At 37.2% G+C, this 18,197-nt stretch overlaps 1 protein-coding gene across 15 annotated transcripts in view; it reads left to right on the top strand.

Annotated features, from left to right (window-relative positions):
- The first annotated feature begins 3,690 nt into the window (after positions 1–3,690).
- ctnnd1 (catenin (cadherin-associated protein), delta 1) overlaps positions 3,691–18,197 on the top strand; it is a 34,857-nt gene continuing 20,350 nt past the window's right edge. For 6 of the 15 annotated variants that reach the window (XM_084393758.1, XM_084393754.1, XM_084393756.1 and 3 more), the window contains exon 1: positions 3,760–4,085. The gene's annotated coding sequence lies outside the window, so the exon portion shown is untranslated. Of the gene's footprint in view, positions 4,086–18,197 lie in introns of all 15 variants that reach the window. The other 9 variants (XM_084393751.1, XM_084393749.1, XM_084393759.1 and 6 more) reach the window with 5 other exon arrangements.

Here is an 18,197-nt window from a genome sequence, read left to right as displayed (position 1 = left end):
GATCATTATAAACATGTAGCTGTCAGTAAATAAAAATAATATATATATATATATATATATATATATATATATATATATATATATATATATATATATATATATACATTTATTTAGAATATAGGCAATGCCTTGAGTAAATCATTTTTGATCTTACATCATAAAATTGTTAGGCGTTCTCAATGTAATTTACCTCTCATCTGAGTTTGGGAAGAAAATACCTTTGCTTTGTAACATTTTCCCATCAGATCATCCATGTAAATTACATGGCACCACTGTAGAATCATCTGATGGACACTAGATGGAGCCAAGAGAGCTCTACCCAACCAACATCATGAGTCATTTGTGGTGCACCATGCAGAGTTTGATCAATTATTTCATACACTGCCACATTCGGCAGAAATAAACATTCTGCGACTGATCCTAACCTCTCTGCATCCCCTTCTTGTCAGGTCAATGACAAACTGGTAATCAGCTCTTTCTTGGTTTTGCCACCTATATAGTCTGTCAGCCTTTCCAGCTGAGTTTGCATTCAGGTTGTGATGTAAATATAAACCTGTCTTACTTCAGCTGCTGGACCAGAGGTGAGGCATATGTCACCTGCCAGAATCCTCTATACCTATTTCTGTCCTGAGACATTTTGAACGATCCTAGGTGGTTGCTTCCTTTTATATTTTTGATCTCAGTCTCCTAGAGTCTAGCTCCTGCTGCTCCTCATTGGTGACAATCTATTTGATGATGTTGTATCTCAGGGACTTTTCAAGAAAGGCTGCATTATGGGTGAAATGCACCACATCTTGAATTTATACAGCAGAACTGGTTCCATATTATTTAAGTTGAAGATTCTCCACTTGATGTTAAAATAATCAGCTTGAGCTCCAAACCAAGGCCTAATTGCTTATTTGTTTTTTTGTCAGTCCAGTCTGACCTTAATTGTGGCATTCTGAGAGAACATCGGGAACTATTCTAAGCAGACACAGAATAAACAATTGAACCGAATGGGCATTCACTACGTTCAAAAGCTTGGGGTGGGGAAGATTTCATGCTCACAATGCTGCATTTATTTGATCAATAATACAGCACACAGAAATATTGTAAAAATGTATTTCAATTTTAAAGGTTGTATCAGTGATTTCAGGCCCAAATTTTTTCAAATCTTTCCGAACGATCCGCTAGCTGCCCGCCCCATAAGCATGCCGTCAAAAAAAACGCGTCTCTGTAGGCAGCCTAGGCTCTGAGATCTGCACACAAAAACAATTGGTTTCACCAACCACTCAAAACCAAAACAAATAGTGTTCCAACCAATCACCGACAGGGGGAGGGTGTTGTGAGGATTTGTGCTTGTGCACGGCTGCACGCGAAGTCGGAGCTGAAGAAGAAGCTGGCTCAAAACCTCACAACACCCTCCCCCTGTCGGTGATTGGTTGGAACACTGATACAACCTTTAAAGAACTGTTTTATATTTTAATATATATAAAATGTGATTTATTCCTCTGTTGACAAAGCTGAATTTTCAGCATAATCACTCCAGTCTGTCACATGATCCTTTTCTAATATGCTGATTTGCTGCTCAAGAAACATTTCTTATTGTCATCAATGCTGAAAACAGTTGCTGCTTGATTTTTTTTTTTTTTTTTTTTTGTGGAGACTGTGGTACTTTTTTTCAGGATTCTTTAAAGTTCAAAAGAACGGCATTTATTTGAAATAGAAACCAGTTGTTACAATATAAATGTTGTTGTCACTTTTTTATAAATTGAATGCATCCTTGCTAAATAAAATAATTCAATTCTTTCAAAAGAAAAAAAAATCATATTGACCCCAACATTTTGAATGGTAGTATACATTTAATGGCCTCAGACTACGTTGAGGCCTAAAACTGGAGTATAAATAATGCAGTGCATCAGTGTGGATTTGTAGAAGTGTCATAATAAAGATTAGATATTTGTTTTAGGGGGGTTTGGGGTTACATACCTATTTGCCTTATAATGCATAATAGATTAATCCTTTCCAAAAGCACAATCCAAAATTACCAAAAGATAGCAATTACGTAGCTTTGCATCATATTCATTATTATTAAATATTTGATAAAGCCTGAGAAATGGAATATTAGCTGTTGCAGTGATCTTAAACCTCATTTGATTTGCTATTAAATTGTTTATACTTTAGGCTAGTTATTTTTTTAGCAGCAAACTGCCCGGTGGCTGCCAATATGTGAACTTTAACCATCAGTGACATGACATGGACAACTGTGGAATTCTCTATGTTGTAGCTGCTGAAAGTTTTTGTGTGCCCTAGGGTCAAGGGAGTTACCTATGAACATATGAGCTATATTGGATGACTCTGACTCAACTACTGAATGCTTTAATCCACAAACTCCCATGCTGACTGGTTGTGTCGAGGTCAGTTCTCAACATATGAACTGAGTTTTAAAATCAGCTGAGTTTGATTTCCTGGGTGTGGAATTCCTGTAATCTCCCACAGTGAAATGAAAGGTTCAGATATGACTGATGCTTCACTGGCCCATAAAGTCTGATCATGAGTCATCCTGGTTTAAGAAATATAGGAAATTAGTTCATTATTAATAACATTTGCCTTCAGCGTGTCAATTTCAAGTTTAAAAATAGACAGACAAAACACAGACACATTTTTTTTTTAATCAACAGATAATATTTATTTGACCTTTAAAAAGCTTATTTGAAAGCATGAACCAGCTATCACAAACACATAATTATCACTGTTTTGTTCTTTAATTATGCTGTAATTCCAAAATAGTGTGTTTTTCAAACCTTAAAGTGACGCATCCATCTATAGTGACCTCAGGAAGTCTTCTAAACAACAAACAGAAACGAGATTGACATTAATAATTCACATGTTTTTGAATGCAATGCCAGTTCTGTGGTAACAAGTGAATTGATCCATCAAGATTCTAATGAAACAGAACAGAAATAATCTCCACTGGCTTCACTAGAGTCAAACTTGTAAATTACCCAACCTCATATTTTGTAGATCATCTTGAAAATGCATGTGATGGCTACTTAAAAGAAAAATGATAATTCATACAAATCAAAAGGCACTCAAGGCACAATTAATACTGCTTGAACCCTTGTAATCTGGCAATCTGAGGAACCCTAAATGATGCTTTAAGTGTTATTTGATTTTCATACCATCATACAGGCTAAATATGCTAAATAAGAGAACTAAAATGAGGATATACGAAAAAACAGAAACAAATGCAAATAATAAACAAAAAGTAAAATTAAAGAAATAAATATGACAGATGAATTTATTAACAAAGGAGTGATTTGATAAATATTAACCTACGACTAAATTGTGCGAGAAAAACTTATAGTAGCCTAGCCTACACAAGGTTATTTATTTATTTGTTGTTTATTTTATCAAAGCGTCCAAGGTTATCTATTTATTGTTGTTTATAATATTTAAATTCTTTATATATATAAACTATTCATTTTTGGTGGAATTCCCCTAACTCGATTCCAGTCAATCCAGCACGAAGTAGCCAATCACAGGTGCCGCGAAAAGTCGTTTCGAGGCATATTAACAATGTCTGATAATTCACACGACAACGAATAACTGCGCGTAAGTGCGTTTACATTTATAGGCCACATTTTTGCGGCGTGAAATTACGTTTTTCTTTCGCTGGCATTTAAAAAAAATCAGACTCGTGTCCCCGCCCAAGCGGTGTCGGTGAGCTGAACTCCTGTTTCACAGGGGAGGGGTCAGACGCTTTCACAGTGGGACGACGAGCAAAGAGAGGAGTGAACAAGGGGAGCGAGATAGATTGGTGGGTTTTTAAAAAGACTGCTTAAATTTGTTCATATCACGTTTCTTCTTTGTTTTGCTTCATCCAGGGGAAACGCGTTACAGGTCACGCGTTAGAAAGCGAGCTCATAAAATAGGACAGATGCATCTGGCGTAGCGTGGGGCTGAAACGCCCAAATATAGAGCAGCAAACGTTTGGAATTACAATCACTTCCTACCGCTTGGAAAATCTTGAAACTGGCCATAGAGAAGCCCGTTTCGATAGGCCACGACCTCACATCGGGACTTTAACGAAACCAAAAACAAAGGTAGTCACTATGGAAACTCTTCTGTTTGTTCTGATCTGTCTGTTGGCTTTCTTTGTTGTCCTCTGGTTTTCCTTGTTTGGCCTCTTAATAGTGGAGTAGAACAAAGTTAGCCAGCTCTCCATGTTAGCAGGCTAGTGTCGTTAGCTGCTGTGCTAATCGAAATGGCACGAGCGTGAGGATCATTGGGACGGAGGAAGCTTGTTTTCCTGAAATTCCCTAAAGTTAATATTTAAATCGAGTGAATAGTCTTTTTCTATTATTGTAATGCTGGCTTCGTGAAATAGACCCTGATAGCGGAGCGTTTCGGTGTTCCTCCCCCCCAACCTTATTGCAGATATCCAGGATAAATGGAACAGATAAAGTTATTGGTTTTGAGAACTCTAGTTTTATGTGCTTTAGCAGATATTATTATGATGTTCCTGTATTAATTGTGCTCATGTTAAAACCAGAATGTCTGCAAATGAATCCCGAAACTGATTTGCATTAGGATTAACGTTAGCTTCAGTGCCTCTTATCTATAATGTGACGATTTCAATAGTTTATAAACCTCAGTGAGACTTTTCTTCCGTTTTGCACTTTCAGGACCGTAATGTATTTTGATACGGTTGTCAGTATGATTTCTATATGTGAATTGAAAGTGGATAGTAATGCATTTGTGGGTGAATAAATGGCAGTGAGTGTGAAATGTTCACTACTGCAGTGAAGTAAAACGGGTCAAGGCCCATTAACACACCTGAGTTTGCGGAAGTCACCTGACCATTATAAAAAGCAATGTTTTTTGATAACGAGTTACAAAATATAGCAGCCAATGTATGTATTTTATATATTTATTTTAAATAGAATTTAACGAATACGTGTGATTCTTCATGAATTACTGGCTTTAATGGAATTTTTTATATTACTTCCAATTGAGAATGAATATTATTTGAGTTTAATTGTGATTTTTAGCGCAGTATATTGGCTCTATTCACATGTTTTGGATTCAAATATGGAGTATCACATTCGCACTTACTGCTTCACCTGAACTGATCGGAGACTCACAGGTGCAACAAGCCTTTTTCTCCGGTTTACTTGACTTTGACTGCGACTAGTGTGTTTGTTTTTTCCCAGAAGAGGGCGAAATTCAGGCAGTTAACTCATCGGGTATATGCAATAATCATTACGAAAAAGTTTGGGAACCTGTTGAGTTAGTATTTTGAAAGGGTGTGAATGTGGGGGAAGGGAAAGGCGCGGTTCCTGTGTGTGGGTGTGTGTGTGTGTGTGTTAACAGTGACTCTCATTTACACACAACCCGTGTGAAGCAGCAGGTTAAACTGTGTGTGTGTGTGTGTGTGTGTGTGTGTGTGTTTAACCTCACGTCCAGTCTTAGAGTCCAATGAGAAGCTCAGCGCGATTCAGTGCCGCTCATGATGCTTATCAGACCCCGAGCAAAAACCCTCAAAGCAGGAATGTTTGGGATTTTTCATACTCGTCTACCTTGACCTGAGAGAGCCGGTACATGTGTACACACGCCCGATTTGGGACGCCCCCCACCCTTTGAGGGAGCTCAATTCTCCCGGCCGTTACTAAAGAATTGGTCAAAAGCTGTGAGGGGAGGTGTGTCTTTGAAGACGACTCCCGAGTCCTCAATGACGGGTAACCAAATAGTTTGACCGCTGTAATGACCGGCTATAATGTGAGCAGGGTGTGTCTTTCAAGCGCGGAAGGACACAGCGCTGTTATTAAAAACACTGTTTAATCATTTCTTAAGTAACATGAATACAGTTACAAAATACAGTTAGCAATTCATACCTGTACGCAAAAGCACTGAATTGTAGTGTCAATGCAAAAATAAATCAGTAAAGTGACTTACAAAGATTTGTATTAATTAAAAAAAGAAAGAAAGAACTAGCTCTAAAGAACAAATCTGAACCTAATGCATTAAAGGTAGGGTAGGCAATTTCAGAGAGGCTAGCTTTGAAAGCATTAGGTCCCACCCTCCCTTCAGAGCGTCTCCAAAGCCGTGCCTCCTCAAACACATGAACGCAGACTCTGCAAAGCGGAAAGTGTGTTAAATTACCTCATGTCTCCAAGCACATAGTATTACAATAATATTGAACGTAAACAACTTGCAGAGCTCTGACTTGTACCACCTGACTACTTTGCAGATTCATTTAGACAATGATGGTATTGACATAGAAACGCATAATCTGAGTCTGAGGACATGACCAGCTCTAAGCAGAACGTCACAGGAACTGCCATCTCTAAATTACGGTTATGACATGGCGTGAACGCAGCAAAAGCTCGTTGTTTTGGTTCAGGAGGAACTGTAAAAGGTTGCTGCTGTTTGTTTGCGGCGTCTGTGACTGTTTGTCTACAGCTCTGCATATCCTCATGGAACGCGCTGATGGCATGTGATGTCTGCGTGAGCAGGGTGCATGGAGGTATGGAAAAACATAGGCTGACAGGCAGGTAGGACATTGTTTCATTGCATTTGGACCTAATGCAATGATTGGATTTATTTATTTATTTATTTTTGGATTTTGAGACTTTAACAGAAGATATGTAAAAAAAACATTAAATAATTTTTTTAATATAAATATTTAGACCACTTCTATGATTGATTGATATCAGGATCTGAAGAGTTTTTCATACCAGTACAGAATAATTGAGCATTGTATTGCTGTATGCATCAATGCAAAAATTAGTGTAGTAACTTTGACTAGGAGATTTGAGTTTTTGTTGTTATTTTCAATGTTGAGAAGTAGGGCTGGGCGATATATCGCATGACATTGTTATGCGCATCTCGTCAGTAAAGCCGGTTCCTTGATTAGTAGTAAATCGCCATCACCTGCTTTCAAATGGAGCGGCATTTACTACACAGAGCCGTAGTTCACTGACAAGCTGAGCCATATCGCATTAATTATCGCGGACGTATCGCCTGCGACACCTAACAATGTCATGCGACATATCGCCCAGCCCTATTGAGAAGTTTTGAAAGACTAAAACAACTGTTCAGGACCTTGGCCATTAAGTGTGCAAAATTTTGTCTATGAAGTTTAGCTAAAATTACAGATCTTACAGAATAAGACCTTTTGTAACTTAACATAATATTGCATATTATGCATAATATTTTATATATATATATATATATACATATATATATATATATATATATATACATATATATATATATATATATATATATATATATATATATATATTTGATATGATCATATAATTGTAACTGTAAAAGTAAGGTGTTCTACAGTAAGGTGTTCTACAGTAAGGTGTTCTACAGTAAGGTGTTCTACAGTAAGGTGTTCTACAGTAAGGTGTTCTACAGTAAGGTGTTCTACTTAATGTTGGGACTGTGGCTATTCACAATATGCTACAGCCTCATACCTTTTTGTTCAAAGGGATGGTTCACTCAAAAATTAAAATTCTGTCTGTCGTCATTTACTCACCCTGTATGATTTTCTTTCTTCTGCAAAACAGTTTTGGTGACCATAGACTTCCATTGGATGGACAATAGAACACGGAGATGTTTCTCAATCATCTTTTATATTCCATAGAATATAGCCTAATTCTATTTTAGAATTACGATTTTAAATGATATGAGGGGGATTAAAAGATGACCGTTTTCATTTTGGGTGAACTATCAATTTAAACATTACGTGTTGTCAATGGCAGCTTATTTAGCAATTAAAGAACAGGTTAGATGGTGTGTATAATCTTAAACCTCTTATCTTATTTTAATACATATTTGAAGAGAACCAACTAGCCAGTCTTGTACTTATTACTAGCAACAGCAGTCTCCAAAATAGATTTTTGTCATTGAAGTTGATCTCCTCAAATCCAGTTTGTGAGTAGTAACTAATAACTGTTAAAGAGTTAGTTAATGTTTGGATTACTGTTTTTTATAAGTTGAATAGGATATGAGGGCTTCACTAAATAACAGAGTTATTCTTTCAAATGCAAAAGTCCTATGTACTCAAATTGTTTCCAGTTCTATCAAAAATGGTCCACTCCAATATATGAATTCTATCTCTGTTGAACCAATTTGTCAAAATAAAAATGAATTGGTGCTTGTTCTATTGCATTTCTTGCAAAGGAAAGAGCTGTGTGGAGAGAAACAGTGCTAGTAATAGTTCTTCCAAGCAAGGAGTGCATGGTTTAAGAAAAGCACGTCCTCTTCTTTTCCCGTAGTGGTTACAGCACTATACTTTAGAATTTCAAATTCCAGGAAGTGACAGGAAAAGGAAAGACGCTCCGCCCATAGTTGTTACCTTTTACCTGCAGTAACGTTCTCAGGTTGATGTTTAAAAAGAGTTACGTCACCGGCACTCCCATTTCCTGGTCTATGCGGTGTGACTGCAAGCTCTCTGAATAAGTAAAGGTTATGATGTGTAATGACTGGTTGATGTACATGCTGAAAAGGTCAGTATGCTTCCCTAACGCTTTGAGATTTAAACACACTAAGCATGGGTAGTGGTTAGAGTTATAGTGGGTTAAAGCACATGGCTGATCGTAGATCAGTTGGCTGCGTGTGTGTGTACCAAAGTTCACTGAGCATTAGTTTGGAGCCAGGCCAGTGCTGATGGTGTTGCTCTTTACATTTCAGCATTGCCTGAGTCAGCAGGAATCAAAAAGCATGCGTGATGTTTGGTGAAATGGTACTAAAAATGCTCTCATTGGAATTCTCTCATTGGTATGTGAATTTAAATGGTGTTTTCCTACTCAACACCTGTATTGACTTTGTCTCAAAGTCACTCCATATAAAGGCACATCATAGTCAGCTATTGTTTTTCTTCCCATAATCCACATATTTGGAGCAGAAGTCAGCAGCTGTTGTCTGAATTGCCTCCCACATGCATTTGATATGATGATCATATTTGACTGCCTGTTGCAGCAGCAATCTGTTATACAGCATGATCTATTTACTTGTCCTTAATGTGTTTAAACTGTGTTAAAGTTTGTCCTGTTATACTGTATCTTACTATAAGTATTATCTCGGCCCAAGGTGTTTAGAGTTTGGATGGTCAGTGGCTTAGGTGTCTAATTCCTTTGCTATCCCATTAGGGGACGCAGATGATTAAGCACCTGGCTAATTAAATTACTCAGGCTTATGTCTAATACTACCAGAGTTCTAGAATCAAGTGGTTTTGATGATGTGTTGATGATGTCACACAGGGTACTTTCTCTTTAATCCCACCAGAGCTCAGGGCAGTTTTGGTGCGTAATGATGAATCACACTTTCTTAATATGGACTGGCATTTGACCAGATGTGTGTTTTTTGTTGTTGTTTGTTTTTGCATAGTTCAGCACACCGTGTACCTGTGGTGTTAAATCATGTTTTATGTGATTTTTCGCCAGAGTTTCAGGTTGTTCTAGGTCAGATCTATTTAGAGAGTCGTCCCATGGCAGTTTTCTCCTTAGAAGACGAGAACTCTTGCAGTTGGTACAGCGTCCTGTGGAGGCCTATTTGTAATGCGCACAGGCTGTGTCCGAAACTTGAAAAATGCGGCATCCGTAGGTTAGAAGGCATCAATTACATGTTCAAGTTCAATGTTTGTGTAATATCCTGTCTGCTATATAGCATAATATACATTTTTTTAATATATTTTTTTAAGGGCAATAATTAAAAAATATGCTTTTAAAAAATAATATTTGCTTTGAATTAATTTTAGATTGTTAGGTGTTGCATTATGATGCATTACATCTACTAGAGACGTTATGACTAAACCACTACACTACTTGTTTTGTGGACTTTATTGTGTCTGAGTTTGCAATGTGTCACTTCCTTGTGATTACAGTTAAGTAGTTGCGTCCAAATTGGCATGAAATGTATATTCATCTTGATAAATATACTATGTTTTCTAGATGTCACTTAATTATCTTCTTGTGACAGAAAAATGCATGGATTAATCGTTCTTCTTTTTTTTTTATATACTTTATTTGACCTATTTGTCAAAATAGTATACCTCAGTTTTCTGGAGAAATGACAGTCCACTCTGGTAATATATACTGGACTTCTCCAATAACTTCGTACACATAATGTACACAGGCCCCTTTCTTTCAGTCGACCGCAAGGTCATGTTCAGATCTGCCTCCATCCAGTCAACCAATGCATTGATCCAAATCAATGATCATTTTTACTCGGATGTACCTCTCAAAATGGAAGATATGTCAGTCGAGCTTTTATTTTGGCGGAAATCAACTTTACGAATGCATCTTATTGCAAATCTAGTGAAATGCTCTAGCCTAATCGTCAACTATGCAAATGTGAAAATGGTTCGTAACTGGTGCCCGCTACATTCCCAAATGCACGCTAAACTCTGCACATGCACAGATGGAGTTCACTGCATTCATTCACTGTGAATCGATACTGAGAATCGAACCCGCGGAGCTGATCGGGTGAACGAAGTACTTATCGCACTTTTGATTTTAGTTTGTTAGACAGCAAATGCACAAAACACGACCAAATCTGAACCTTTTATGTTATTATGAGAAGTTTAAATGTATTTTCGAGCTGCCACAGTCTAGTTAATGAATGGGAAGCACTGAAATCTATTTGGAGTGGTCAATGTTGATATTTTGGTGGGGTGCCACAAATAAATCAATGTATGGGAAACATTGATATTCGTACCCAAAGATTACAATTAAGGCGTTTTGTTTAATACTGCATTCAGCTGGTCATTTTCGTGAAGGAAAAAAAACATCCTTTCTGTCATCCTGAATAGGGTTTATTTTGTGATAATGTCCAGCTTACTGTACATCAGCGCACATTACAAACTACTTGCTATATGAACAAATGGACAGGAAATAATGATTTAAGTTAAAATGATAATGGGCTGAGACCACAGAGTGATACAAAAGATGTGATACTCTGCATAAATAAATTAAAAAAATCTAATCCGAATCAAGTATTGCTAAGAGCTCTCACATATAGATTAGACACTCCCTTCTCTATGAGTGCATCAGAAGTCTTTTGTTGTCTAAATGATGCATGCATCAGAGCCAAACGGTCTGAGATGTGAATGAGTCATCGGTTACACACACTTCAATCAGATGCTTTGGGAAAGAATGAGGACATAGGCCTATATGTCATAGAGAATGCAACGAAAGAGCGACATATAAGGAAAAAGGAAGGGAAGTGTTTTCCAGTCATTTTCAAGCTGCCAGAGGAGCTGAGACAGGATCTGACATGCCACAATACAAGCTGGAATGTGTGTGTGTGTGTGCGCGCTCATTCCTCGCTTTCTACGAGAGTCTGTTTGCTTTGTGGGGAGGGAAGTCGAAGAGAGGTGGAAAAACAGTTTCAGTCCTAGTTGAAACTGACTGCTGTGTCTGTGTTTTCGAGGACAATGCGATCACACCCACCCACACCCCCCTCAGCGAACTAAAGTCACCACGGCATATGCACGCCCCGCTGCTGTCCCTCTCTCAAACAATTCTCTGTAGTGGACACACATTTGCTATTGTTCTGTTAACCACTAAGCAGACAGCTGCAAATATTTCCTCTCTCTATCTCTCCCTGTCGTGTGCTGGGTTGAGTTCGCTGCCTGAGTCTTCAGTGGCTACAGCACTCTGTGGGGCGGAGCTTTTCCTATGCTGCTGTTTTGTACATTTTTGGCCTTGACTCCCTGCTTGCTTCCATTTCAATCCCGCTCTCATGATAGCCACTGTGTGTTTTTGGGGATTCTTTTTCGCTCTTGGATTGTTGTGCTTTTGTGGTCTCCTTAAAATAGTTTCTGACATGCACAGTAGTTTTTCTGTTTGTACTTTAGTGGATGCTTAGAAATTCTCAGTTGACTTTGTGCTTTATTTTTGCAGTAGCTTTGTTGCAGATGTAGGGAAGGTTCAATCCCTGCAGATCAGCAGATAAAGGTTTAAAGCCAAAATTAGTCACCATGAAATCAAAACTGACAATTCTTATATATTTTTTTTTTATTGCAGGATTTATTATAAATGATTTATCAATGCACATGATGACGTATCATGTGCCCTCGTAATCTTTAATCAAAATAACTTCCCCTCCCTCTTGCGGGACATCTCTTCTCTGATGACTGGACATACTGGTCTTCTCAGGCGCAAGGGCGGGCCAACCTGTCACTCACATGACATCACAGCAATACAGCATCCAGTCCATTTCCAATGGACAACATCAAGGTCTTTATACAAGGCCTTTGATTGAGTATTCCCTAGAGGTGTGGCGAGACTAAAATGTGTCTAGATTTCTCGTCGAGGTGAAAAGTTGTCGAGTGTGAGGGTGAAGTTAGGATTGAATGTGCCACCGCCACGTTAACAGTACGCATCCGCTGTTGTTTTGCTTTTTATAGAAATAAAAACCATTAATTCAGTTGGATAACGGTCGCTTCAATCCCATCCAGCTCATCCAACACGAGCTGCTGAGTCTTACGTAGTGCAGCAGGAATCTTCACTGATCACGTGAAGGAGAGTAAGTGACGAGAGGATTCGTAGCACAACAACGAATTCCCAACAAACGCGATTTCAATACCTTTTGAAAGTGGCTTCCTGATGCATGCAGATATCTCCCGATGTCAAAGCTGTGTAGTTGTAACCACCTCTTAGCTTGAAGAAAATGTTGGTTTCTATTTGTACTTTGAATATTGAGAGAGTACTTTGATTATGGTTGGACTTATTGATTGCACTTAATACTAAGGGGATAAAAAAAACTGTTGTTTATTTTTATTTATACTGTTTTTATTTCTATGATCAATTTGTGGAAAGGAGTTCAGTTGAGGTCAAAAGTTGTAGAAGCTCATAAATCATGTACAGTTCTAAGGTCTGAAGAGACTCATATGGGAGAGACGCCAGTCAGAGCTTGTGGCAAAACCTTTTGCAGCGCTTGAGTATTGTTGTCTTTTACTGCATATAATTCATACTCAAAGTAGAACTGAAAGTAGATACTTGAGTCATACTCAAGTAGAAATGACTGAATTATTGAAATGATTTATTACAAGATGATTTAGTTCAAACATTTCAAATGCACCAGCAGACTTTTTTTCTAGTCATGTATTTTGTAATTGAGGATTTCTTAAAAATACTTTATAAAAATCTCGTCTCGTCTCGTCACACCCCTAGTATTCCCATAAAGATCCATCTGTTTTGGAGTGCTTTGACTGGGTGTTAAGAGACTTGTGATCTTAAAGTTAAAGATCTTTTATTTTAAATTGTCTGCCTAAAAAAAAAAAAAATCTGTCTTTCACTCACCAGTGTGACGTTGTTGTGTGGAAAACGACCGAAGATGTTCTGAATGTTCATGCTGTTCTTTTCTATACAACAAAGCATCAAGAAAAATGACTTGAGTATCCTAAAGTGGTCCATATGGCTCATGCTTCCATAAGTCAGTTTTATGAAGACATTAAAACTAGGGCTGCACGATATTGGGAAAAAAATTACATTGCGATGTTTTTTTTTCCCCAACGATATATATTGCGATATTGCGAGCCATCAATTCAGACTAAAGTCAATAATTACCATTCCATGATATTAATAATTTCACTAATAAGCAAGCAAGCAAATAATAGATATATTTCTATTTTTTTTAGGTGTGTGAGGCGAGTAGGCTACCTTATACGCTGAGTTTCGGTTCATGGATGATAGCTTAAGCTCCAGTTCAGGCGCTGGCGCCTCCGTGTCGTGATTATCTATTGTCTGCTATATTTACTTTTTATTTATTAAATCCAGGAAATTGGATAATGAAACACTGATTAAAATTAAGATACAATTAATACAAAACGAAATTCGCTTTAAAGAAAGGCTTTGTGCTTTCTGTTTGAGGTCTCTGTGAAAGTTTTAAAGCAGTCTTTTAGTGCCGCTTTCAGAGCGGTTGCATCCGTTATGGAGAACTGTCACGTAACATTGTTTTTTCCTCATAAATGCGAACACGAAAAATAAAAGACAAAGGACTTTTTAAAAAAAGACAACCACAACTTTATAACACTCCAGGTAAAGTACCTCTTTTTAGTCCAACATTCTCCTTTTTGTAGACGAAATAGTCCCAAATAGCTGATTTTGACTTTCTTTTTGGTACGAAATCATCATTCTCTTAATACACCATGGGTGCTACTACCCTTCACATCGCATGTTCCAGCGATGTGACTATCGCTCATGCGCACATCGCGATGTCGATGTTAAAACAGAATATCGTTCAGCCCTAATTAAAACTGTCAATATTTACTCAACCTCATGTTTTTCCTGAAGCCTAAGTGTTCTGAAGCCATACATTTGCTGATAAAATATAAGTCCTTTATTCAGTGATAATCTTTCCATCACTTAAAACTATTGTCCCTCATTTGTGATTGCACATACTCGGGCTTAGTGCACAATTCTTTGTTCTTCGCGTTTTGTTCTTTGAAAATGCGAAGATTGCAAGCTATGTGACTTGGAGACAGGAGAGTTTGGCTGTCACTGGACACGCATGAACGTGTCAACTTTTAAGTCTTTGATTTCAAACTGTTATACGCCTAAGTCTCCCCTAAAATGGGCCTGCCGCTCTCCCTGGTATTTAGTGGATTGTTTAACACAAAAAATGTATCACATTTCAAACGCACAGAAAGGCATAGAAATTCTACAATGATCAAGAAAGAAAAAAAAAAGCACTGGTATCGGTTCTATATCGGCTGATATTCAGATATTTTATGACAAAGGTAACTTTGCATCCCTACTACTTTGTTAAAAATACTTAGGTTAAGTGAATCAAGAAGTTCCTTTCTAAAGTATAAATCTGTTTTTTACAGTTCACATTATTTTTTAATTGAAATACACATGTATAATTTCTGCAGTGACATTCTGCAAGTATTAGGGGTGTAATGATACATCGTTAGGCCTATATCTAGAATCGCAATATATAAATGTGACTATTGTTGATGTAAACGGTATGACTTGCGATAGTTTGTTTTATCCAAGACTCAGCTTACTGTATTTTTAAGATATGATTCACCCAAAAATGTAAATTCTGCCATCATGTACTCGCCTTCATGTCGTTTCAAACCTATAAGATTTTCACTCAACTTCCAAAAACAAATGAGAGAGATTTCTGTCCCTCCATTTAAAGTCCATTCTTTTTTTTAATTGAAAATCCCCCCAAAAATTATAAAGGCATTGTAAAAATAATCAATTGAGTGGTCTAATCCTAAATCAAGCCTTTTGAAGAGACGAAATAGCTTTATATGATGAACAGATTTACAACGATGTGCATACTGTAGTAAACACGGACGTCAAATGCTTGCATGACGTGTGAAAACAACATGAGTGAATGCAGATGAACTAACATTTACAGTTTATCGTAATAGTCATTTCGACATGCTTTCTTGCGATTAGAACTGATTGCATTGATCATCTATTAAATTTCTGCGTGAACCACTCCTGTAAACGGTTACGTGGTTGTACCGGTACTTTCACGCAGGTGAGCTTTGGGGGAATTTGGTTATCATGCTTGCCTGTCTATTTATTTAAACTCATTTTTAGCATGTTGTTTTATGTTTTGATTATCTTTTGTAATGATGCATAGCAATGATTCATGGACGAGGGCAGGTGCGGCTATGGGCTCGTTTCTCTTTCACTTTGGCTTAACCGTAATAAACCTGAGAATTTGGGAAGTTCAATTATAAATGGTCGGAAATAGTCAGGTTCCCTAGAATAATTTCTCGCTTTCTTCCCTTTTTTGTCATTATTGTAAGCTAATTTACAGTGCGCAAAGCCAGCATGCAGGCTTTTTTCTACAAGTTCTTCAAAGGAACCTTTTAAACCTCTCGACCTGTAGCTCAGATTGACTCCTCTACCCGTATATGACGCTGTGCTGAAATCAGTGCTCAGATCAGCTCTCCAGAGCTCAGTTTTTTTTTTTCATCTGCTGTTCACACGCAGCATTTGCACCCCACCCAGATATAACTGGTGCTAATGAGCAAATGCAGCGTGGAGTCACATAAGTAGTTATTTATACACTATGCTACTGATATCAAAATAAGTTCCACTGAGAGGATCTTACGAGAGAGCTTCTATATTTAACACAAAATAATAAAATATGTCCTCTGCCCATCTCCAGCTGTTTTATAAAGCTTACTTTAGTTTTAAGGCATGAATGGTCTTATTTTAAAGCAAGTCAAGGGTGAAGTGAGATGCATTGAAGATAATACTTACAAAGTAAATATCAGCATCGGCCGATGTGTTTGAACAAATAAAGAGATTTATTAAAGCGTGACTGTTATTTTGATGGTTCGCCAGACTTTTATTCTGGCAGTGCTGAGAATGTCTGAGCACCCAGCGCTCTCATTCTCTTTATTTGTTTATGGTCATTTTGTTTAATAGAACTGTTGAACAAAGAAAGTAAACTGCATTTGAAAAAAGGTATGTGTTTGCCTTTCTAACTATATAAAAGCAGATGCTATAATACTTTCTAATTTACTGTCGGCATTCAGCAAAATCACATTTATATTATATAAAAACATTTTTTGAATGTCTAATAAACATTTATTTTCACAAACCTTGCAGACTTGGTTGAATCCAGCTGTGAGATCTTTCTGAAGTGTGCATTTGTAGCCAGCATCTACTGTGTATTCTGCGTCGGTCCATGCGAATTGAATGTGGACAGGAGTTCAGCGGTCGCTGGAGATGCATGATCAACAAACTTTAAATCCTTGATTTCAAACTATGTTGCCCACTATGTCATATTCGTGTGCCATGTGCCGTGTGTAAAATTCTTCGTCTTTATTTGAAAAAATATTCTGAAGCACACCAACTTGCCAGATTACAGAACCAAGAAGTTGCCATCTTTATGTGTATATTTTTCCAAAGTTACTAACTCTAGCATTTTCACTGGCCACAATTTTGACATCGATATCATGGGGAAAAACTGCCTTTTAGATGGTAATCCCTAGAATAATTTCTCGCTTTCTTCCCTTTTTTGTCATTTATTGTAAGCTAATTTACAGTGCGCAAAGTCAGCATTTTCACTGGCCACAATTTTGACATCGATATCATGGGGAAAAACTGCCTTTTAGATGGTAATCCCTAGAATAATTTCTCGCTTTCTTCCTTTTTTTGTCATTATTGTAAGATAATTTACAGTGCGCAAAGTCAGCATTTTCACTGGCCACAATTTTGACATCGATATCACGGGGAAAAACTGCCTTTTAGATGGTAAATCTCGTAATTTGGCAGTCGGTATATTGGGCTGCTGTCACTTTAAGACCTGACGCACGGATCCGTTATACTGTTACACGTGTGTTTTCTTTCTCAATTGTCTGTTCACTTAAAACATAACCGACTGTGTTTAAGTGAATACTCACCAAGCATTTTGACATTATGTTGTGTGTATTTGACTAAGCGCGATAAGCAGAGAAACGGAACGAAATTTATTACTGAGTCGGCTTTATGTGCGTGCACTTTGAGTGTGATTACAAATCTGCAGGGATGAATAAGACGATGTGCAATCCCACGGCAAAACTCGCGCCCCGGCTGTAACACCAACAGTGTTCATCCGGAGTTAATGAAACGAGTGAGTGAGCCGAGGCGGGTTTGTGTGTCTTAAGATAAACGGCATTAGCCATCAGAAGTCAATATTGGTCGTCCGCTACAAAGTACCACAACTGCACCATGTTTTGTTTTGCCATTATTAATAATGAATAACAGTAATAGTTTATTGGTTTTATTATTATGTATCATGGTGTACTTTTATTTTAATTATTCAATATCACTGAATATAAAATGTATTATGTGAATCATGGTACACTGGTGTTCTTTATTAATATTAGGCCTATTTATTATTATTATTATTATTATGTTAATCATGGTAATACCGTGGTGGTGTTTATTTTAATTATTCAATATCATTGTATATATGTGAATATATTTATATATTATTGATTTATTTATTTATTTTTACCTGTAGCATAGCATTAAGTATCTTGAAGCTCCATGGTCTAGTATCTAAGGGGCATCATGGTACTTTAATTGTTATGATTCAGTATCCTGGTATATTTGAAAGTACCATAATATTACTATTTATTTATTTGGACTATTTGAATTTTGTTTTAATCAACTTGTATACTTGAACTACTATATAAATACATGACCCCATCACTAACTGTATCATGGTACTGTTGC

Source organism: Rutilus rutilus (assembly GCF_951802725.1).
Source record: "Rutilus rutilus genome assembly, chromosome: 2".
In the NCBI taxonomy this organism is placed as follows: domain Eukaryota; kingdom Metazoa; phylum Chordata; class Actinopteri; order Cypriniformes; family Leuciscidae; genus Rutilus; species Rutilus rutilus.
This window is presented reverse-complemented; position numbering and strand designations above follow the sequence as displayed.